Raw genomic sequence first — 8,657 nt, forward strand, 5'->3', positions numbered from 1 at the left:
AAAATGAAATATGACATATTTCTGTAGGATGAAGGGAGTATACACTCCATAGTCCATACATTCCATAAAAATAGACATTTTTTTCATTTTGGTCTGTCCTATAAATAGTCCACTTCTACTTGTACTTCAATCGTTTTTTTTTTCTATTTCATTCATACTCTACCAATTGCTCCTGAAAACACGTATCTTCACAATAGTGTCAAATTTTATAGGACGGATGAGATATAAATATAATAGACCATATCACTAATAGAATTCTTTTTTTTATTGATAAATACACATGAATTATTAAAGGCTGTGCTATGATCAATTCAAACTCGTGACCTTCTCTTTCTCCTGTGAGACAGAAGAATTCTTCTTTTCAATTGCGCTTGGTGAAATCCCCCCCGCTCGAGGAATTCATCAAATCCTTGGACTCATGATTAGCTCCCTTATAAAATAGGTAATAGGTTTCAGCCTCCATCATTATGTGGTTGGGACAAGCATTGAGTAGTCCTTTAAATCGAGACCAATACTACCTCAAAGACTCATCGTAGTCTTGCTTGCACTCCTGAATCTCCTTCTTAAGGGCATTGGTTTTTTTCGAAGGAAATAAGTAATCCAGAAACTCCAACTTAAAATCCTTCCAAGTATGAATTGAATCCGGTGGCAGCCTTAACAGCCAAGTGTTGGCTTCTCCTTTCAACGCAAACGGGGAATGCGCGTAAGCGATAAGTCTTCCTCCGTCGCATCGTTGGGCCTCTTCTGGATGCTGCATAACTTGCTGAACTCATTCAACAACTCATATGGACACTCATTCCTTCATCCTAAAAAAGTGGGTAGAATGCTTATCACATTAGTCTTTATGTCGATGGACCTTTGACGCTGATTTGAGACAATAGCATGAGCTGGTTCACCATCTAGATGTGCAGTGAGCAAACCGATCTCAGGATCAGGATCTACTAAGTTTGCCATGTTACCGACTACTTCCTCTTTTGTTTCTGAGTACTCTGTTTCTGATGACGACTTAGGGTCCTCTCTGCCTGACGAATTCCAATCTTCGTCACTCTCTAAACCAAACGGAAATGGATCCCCTGTCGTTAACCCTGATCTGGTGGTGACTGTGGATGTTGAATCCTTGACTTGCCACCTGAATTGAACGTTCCTCGACCCAGACTAGTTAGTCCAGTTTCCAAACCGTGAGCCTCTGCTCGTAAACTGAAAAGAAAGATAAACAAAAGGAAATTAAAACTATATACGCCAAAATCTCTAAACACTCACACAGACTACGCCATCCATCCCCGGCAACGGCGCCATTTGAAGTGGTCCAAACTGTAATGTGTATGCGTGCACTTTTAAGTAAAGGTCAGACTTCTCAGATCCAGAGAATCCGCTAGATCACAGGGTCTAGGAACTCATGGAATCCTTGAAATCCTCGGTCGTTGGGCACACAATCTTTTTTATACTTCAAAGCTCTCAACCCACAATACTAAAGGCTAGTATAAGGAAGTAGGGATCGAATCCCACAGAGATGGAAGCGTAAGAAGCATTAAGAGACTTTGGAAAAGGTTTGGCTGCTGCCACGCAACTTTGGGTTGAGAACTTAAGTACTAGACTCGGGAAATGTAAATGATCTATTCTACCGGCTAGACCTAGGAACACATAACGAAAGCATGCATGACAAAAACAGAGATGCATACAGAACAACACTCCAGCAACGAAAATGTACCAGACCTAGCGAATTACTTTCCCTAAAATGCCTAGACAGATGAAGAACAGATCGTGGGTACCATTTCCAAAAATAGTAAAGGTACGAATGAAAAGCCGCAATTAACTAACTATGGATTTAACTAATAACTAGCTTCATCTTCACCAACGATTCACAATCACAAAGTGCAGAAAACAGAGTAAACATCAGATCGAAACAGAGCATGCCGAATTAAACTATCAAATTACGATTTAACTAAAAGAACAAGACAGATCTACTACTACTACTAGACGAGGTAAATGAGAAAACAGAAACTAAACTTCAAAACCCATGCAGAATTTAACAGATCTAAACATCGGACGCTTCATCCGCTCCGGATCCAAGCCATCCACCACAAACCACAACAATTCCCATCTCCGATCACACCGATCCAACCAAAATCAACCGATCAACCACAATCCAACTCAATTCAACTCAATTCAACTCAAACCAGTAGATCATCCAAGGTAAAGCAAAATCAACACAAACATGAAACGAAAACATAACATAAACTTCCATAACTAAACGAGTACGAATTTAACAGAGATTCAACAAAATAAGGCCGAGCTTCGAACAATGAAGACTCGGGGAATTCAACAGCAGAAATTAAAACTGAAAGCGGTAAATTGTTTCTTCGCCTCACGTAGAGACGGTGGTACACAACGATGACGCTACTACGAACCCGAACCCTTGAATTTCTTAACCCCTAAGTGTGTGTGTAGAGTGTGAGAAGTGAGCTAAGAGCAAAAGTAGATGATGATCCTCAGGCGTGTTGTGTGCTCTTATTTATAAGCGTGGAGTTGAGCTTCTAGAATCTTCTTTGAATTCTCCTTTCTGCCCTCCATCTAGAATTCTCCTTCGTCTAGTAACTCTTTTCTTCCTTTCGCTCACTTTTCCTGCCAGACTCCTTCACCAGATAATTTCCTTCCTTCTTCCTGGATCTGACATTTTCCTCTACACACCTGGCTTAAAAACCGTGTTAGACCCAAGAAACGACTGAATTTAACCCCATAATCAATGCATGAAATTAGCCTTATCACTAAGTAAATTTTGTTATGACCGTTACCATAAGACAAATTTTGGTTAGTTTATATCCAATCAATTCATTAGTGGTAGGTAAGTATAAAAGTTTTAATGTTTGTTAATTATTGATATCTAGGTGCTTAAACGATTCCCCGGTTCTCGGTTAGTCAGAATCGGAATTGGAACCGGAATTGGCCAGTTGATTGAGGAACCGGAAACCAAAAAATCGATTCAAGTTCTGGTACCGCTTCCAACTTTTTATATAAAACCGGTTCCGGTTAGAACCGGAATCGACCAGTTCCTAACCGGGAACTAGATTACAATTCAATTTTTCTTTTTATAATTTAATATACTAATAAATCTAACTTAGTTGAATTAATATTGAATTGAAATAAAATAACTTGATACATTGAGTGATTTTAAGATTTAAATTGTGTTAAATTGGTGAGCTCTGTTTTCTGAAGTATTTAAAATGTTTAAACTGTGATGCTTTGAATCTACAATTATTTCCCCTATCTATTTTTTATCAACTACTAACTACTATGAGTAGAACATTATAAGTTTATTTTAAATTTCCAAAAGAACTATACAAATACAATATTATTTCATATGATAAAAATTGAACTTCATAACCAATTTATGTAATAATTCATTTAATATATGATTTTAACCTGTTTGTGAATGATTTATTAACTATTCCATATTAAATAAAAAGTCACAACAAGATCAATTATTTAAAAATTCCATTGAATATTTATTTAGCAAAAAAAGAAAATGGAATTCAATTTTAAAACTCCTTATAAAAAAATGCTAAATTTAAGAACACTTATTTTATAAAAGAATTGTCAACATAAACTAGTCCGACCTACGACACTTGGCATCACCTTACCTATATATGAATATTATTGTATTGTTGGTTTGTATTTTTTTGTGTATTTATTTGAATTTTTAGGTATTATTTGTTATATTTCCAGATGTTGGATTATTATTTTATTAGTATTGAATTATTTAAAATTATAAATAAATTCGGATTAAAATTACATAAAGGTTCCGATTCGTCCGGTTCGGAACGAGCCAGTTCTAAATCGAAACAGGCCGGTTCCGGTTCTATGATTATTTGAAATTGAACTTGGTTAACCGGAACCGACCGAATAAGCAGGCCTATTGATATATGATGATTATTGTGATTACTAAGTAGATCACTTATGTATTCTAGACATTTTCTCGCATGAGCAGCAGATCTAGTTGAAACCAAGAGGTACAACTTTATTCCCAAGCTAATTAACCTCTTCGTTCGACATTAGGTGTCCATTTAAACTCGCACAGATTAAAGAAATATAAAGAAAAATGGGTAGAAAAAATAGTTGAATGTGCGACCCAGTTTTATATACTCCATCCATCCCGTAAAAATATGTGGATTTTTCATTTTCGTCCGTCCCACAAAAATATGTGCATTCAATTTTTGGAAAGTCATATCATTTAATAATGTAGGTCCCATTATCCACTTAATTCTCGTGCCGTCCCAAATAGACATATTTTTTAGGGACGGAAGGATATTAATTTTATAATAAAATGTGAGGAGAATGATTTAGCAGAATGTAAGGTCTATCTAGCATTTAGAGTAAAAATAAATTGAAACTTTTAATTGCGGGCAGACTAAAATGGTAAACTGAGACTCCTACTTACAAGGAGTATTTCTAAATATTGAATTCAGAATTATCTTACAAAAATATATGTGATGATTGTGAAAACCATGAGTTCAACCTTCCCTAATGTCATTTTTATCATTTTTTTTGTTTCTTTTGTGTAATTAGATAGTCTCTTTTACTCTTTTCTTCCGTTTCAAATTATTAAGTTTTCCCCCATCCCGCTATAAATAATTGATTTTTTTTGGGTACGAGATTTAAGAAAATAAATTTTATAAGTGGTAAGAAGTGATAATTTTGGTGACTTCTCTTGAATGGTGTATTAGACATGTTTTAGGAATAGAGAAATAATGAGAAGAATAATAAGATTGATAATTTGATGATATATTATTACTGCAGAGGCTAACCCTTTATATAGGGTTGATACATGTGTAAATAAGGAACAATATCAATCAAATATCAATCAATTATAGGGTTGATACATGTGTAAATAAGGAACAATATCAATGAAATATCAATCAATCTATTATATTCTTGAAGTATAATTGTGGAGGATAATTAGGATTATTCCTTGCTATCTTTTCCTTTCTTAACACTTCAAATGAAAAATAATATTGTGTTGCAGTGTTATTTTATTGTTGTTTAAATTAAAAATAATATTTTGAGTGGTTAGAAATTTTGACTAGTAACGAAGCATTCGAATGAAAAATGATATGGTAATGCAGTGTTATTTTATTGTTATATAAATAAAAAATAATATCCTAAGTTGTAAAAATGATCATTTTGTTGATTGAAAATGATACATTTTGAATAAAAAATGATACTCCTTATGTCCCCATGATACATTTTGAATAAAAAATGATACTCCTTACGTCTCAAGATAAGCGATGCGATTCTTTTTCGCACTCATTTTGGGAAAACAATATAATCAAAGTGGAGAAAAAGTAAAGTAGAGAGAGAATTGTGTAGAGAAGACTCTCCTGTACATAATTCTCTCTCTTATTTTAATCTCTCTTCACTCTAACTATTTTATAGTGGGTTGGGTACAAAGAATTTCCGTTCCATTACATCAAATTAATTAACATTATTTTAATATTAATGGTAAAAAGGGTGTTAATTAAACTGTAGTCAAATCATACTTAAATGTCCTAAATTTTATCATAAATAGAAATGGTTCAAGTGTGTTGGGACATCCCATAGTGATATACGAGTCTAATATTTTGGACGGAGAGAGTATTATTTTTCCAAAACGATGGCGAAAAAGAAGCGCATCGCATATTATGGGATGGAAGGAGTATTGTTTTCTAGTGATGTTTGGTTGTTGTTTAAATCAAACTACATGCCGCCATTTAAATACAATTTATAACTACACCATGACAAAAATACTCAGTCCGAAAATGAGTTTTGTTGAGATGTTAATTTCAGGTTATACTCCGTTCGGTAGTAGGCGTCTTGTTTGAGTTCGATACGAATTTTAAGAAATATAAGAAAATGGGTGGAAAAATATCGAGAAATTTGAGACCCATTTTTCTAAATTAATTTTATTGTAAGATACGAGTGAAATTTGGGATCTATCTAACTTCTACTATGACGTGTCAGATTCAACAAATGCATATAAGGTGACATTTCAACCATCCTAGAGCCAAATTCTACTTGACATTACTCCCTCCGTCTATCGGTAATAAAGACGTTTCTTTTGGGCATAGGACTTTTGTGAAATTATAATTTTCAATAACACTTTTCAATGTATTAGAATAAAACTAAATATAAATCAAAACGAACAATGTTAAATGTGCGTCAAACAATAGTGGTGCTCAGATAAGATATGTAGCATATCATTCACCTATTAAATACTCCTTCAATTCCATTAAAAATGCAACGTTTTCCTTTTCTGTTGTCCCATTAAAAATAAAACTTTTTTAAAAATGAAAAAAATACTCTGTCTACTTTTTTCAATTTCTTACTTTACTCTTTCATTAACTCACAAAACAACACTATATAAACTCTCATGCCGAAAACCAAATGTTCTATATTTAATGGGACAGAGGGAATATCATACTGTATTAACAAATATATATAGCTCTGTCAAGTCGGGTCCCCGCGGATACCCGATCCGAAAATTTCGGGTACCCGATCCCGAATTTCCCAAAATATAGAATCTGATACCCGATTCGAATTTCATTTCGGGTACCCAATTACCCGACTTGAGTATCCAGTCCCGAATGATCGGATATCCATTCCTGATTCAATTTCAATTTTGACTTTTTTCAAAAATAAAAAAATTAACTTCAAACTTTTAAAAATATAAACACGTAGTCCTAATTTAATACAAACTTGAATTAGTATTTAAGAGAAAATAACTATAACCATATCAAGATTCCTACACTATATTTAATCACTTATCATCATCTTCCACCTTATCTTCACTGCTAGACGAGTTGACGGAGGTAGAGGGCGGCGGCGGTGGATGGCAGTGGCTGGGTAGTATGGGCTACGGCGCAGGCGAGAGAGCAGGAGAAGGGAGAGATGTTGTGGCCAGTGCTGGGAGAGGAGACGGCGACAACAACAGCGGTAGCGGCTGAGGGAGAGCAAGGGAGTGAGAGCAGGAGAGGGAAAGGAGGCAGTAACTCAGACTTAGTAACAATAAGTCATTAACCCTAATATTTAATTATATAAGTATATAATTAGTTATAGGAACAGTTAGCTAATGTTTAATATTTAATTATTTAAAATATGATTAGTAATAGGAACAGTCGGCTCATGTTTAAAATTAAATAAATACATTATATATTAATTTTTTAAAAATCGGGTAATTCGGGTAACCCGATACCCGAAAAACCAAAATTCTCAATACCCGATCCCAATCCGAAACCCAATTTTTCGGGTTTTGAATATCCAATTACCCGATTTTTCGGATTTGGATATTGGGTATTAGATACCCAATATCCATTTTGACCGGCCTAAATATATATGTACTCTTAAATAGCCCTTGCACTTTGAAACATTCTTGACTCCTACGCTCGCAGGGGCAACACATTTAGTTTCGGAGAGGCAGAGTTGCAAGAAAAGGCAAGGATCGATTCCACTACTGTCGTGTAGTTAGAACATCTCTCAGGCAAAAGTGTGAGGTTCTGGGAGGTTGGCTACTGGCAGGACAATGGGTTAATGACCCCCCATCCCCCCGACAAACTCATAGTTTTGGATGGTTTTAGAGGTCATTAGCACATGATTTTTTTGAATTAAGGTGTTTATTATAGGTTTTCACTCATTTAATCACTAATTAGATGAATTAATGAGTTTGTTGGAATATCGAAGTAGAAACAGGCTAAAACGGGCAAAACGGATCGAACCACCTGAGTTTAGATTGTTCGCCCAGTCGGGTGCTTTTCAGTCACAAAACATCCTCCCTGGGCGTTTTGGTGATAAATACAAAAATTTTGCCTAGTCGGGTGTTTTTCATCCAAAAAAATGTCCGATCGGGCGTTTAGAGCAAAGATCACTGATAAGGCTAATTTCATGCATCGGTAATGTGCGAAAAATGTTATAATTTGCTGGGTCTAACACGTTTCCTAAGCCAGATGTGTGAAGAAAATCGCTAGATCAAGGAAGTACTGAAGGAGATGGTCTAGCAAAGGAAAGGAACGAAGTGAGCAGGATTTACAAGGAAAATTGGCGTGACAGAGGAGTCTACAGCTGAGGGCAACAAAGTCTTATCTATACCTCGCTGGGCCCACTCAAACGCTTATATATATAGAAGAGCATGCAACGCAACAGAATAGTTTTTTCACTCTTCTTAGCTCACATACTTTACACACACTTGAGAATGGATCTGGGGTGGTCGTGATCGGTAGGGTACTTTCTAGAAAATTCGTGTTTGGCAACACCGTCCGAGTGAGGGCGAAGATACAATTACTTTTAATTTCAGTTGTTTTGCTTGTTTTCACCGTCGAACTTCACTTTTGGGAGTCGACCTTGATGTTGATGATGCTTAATTGTTTTACCGTTCGTGGATCTGCGTTTAGTGGTTAAATTTCAAGTCATTTTGCATAGATCTCTCTGCTGTGAGCTTATTTCTTCAATTGTTATGTCGATCTCTGTTTATTTTGATGTTGAGGTGTTTAATGTGGAATTTGGTGACAGATCTGTGGTTGTTTGAGTATTCGGAGTTTTTTTTTTAATCTGACGTGATGGAGAGTTTCTGCTGTTTGGAGTTCATGTCGGACGCTTGGATCCGGAGTGGATTTAGCGTCTGAGGTTGTATT

This window comes from Salvia hispanica, chromosome 5 (genome assembly GCF_023119035.1).
Source record: "Salvia hispanica cultivar TCC Black 2014 chromosome 5, UniMelb_Shisp_WGS_1.0, whole genome shotgun sequence".
Classification (NCBI taxonomy): domain Eukaryota; kingdom Viridiplantae; phylum Streptophyta; class Magnoliopsida; order Lamiales; family Lamiaceae; genus Salvia; species Salvia hispanica.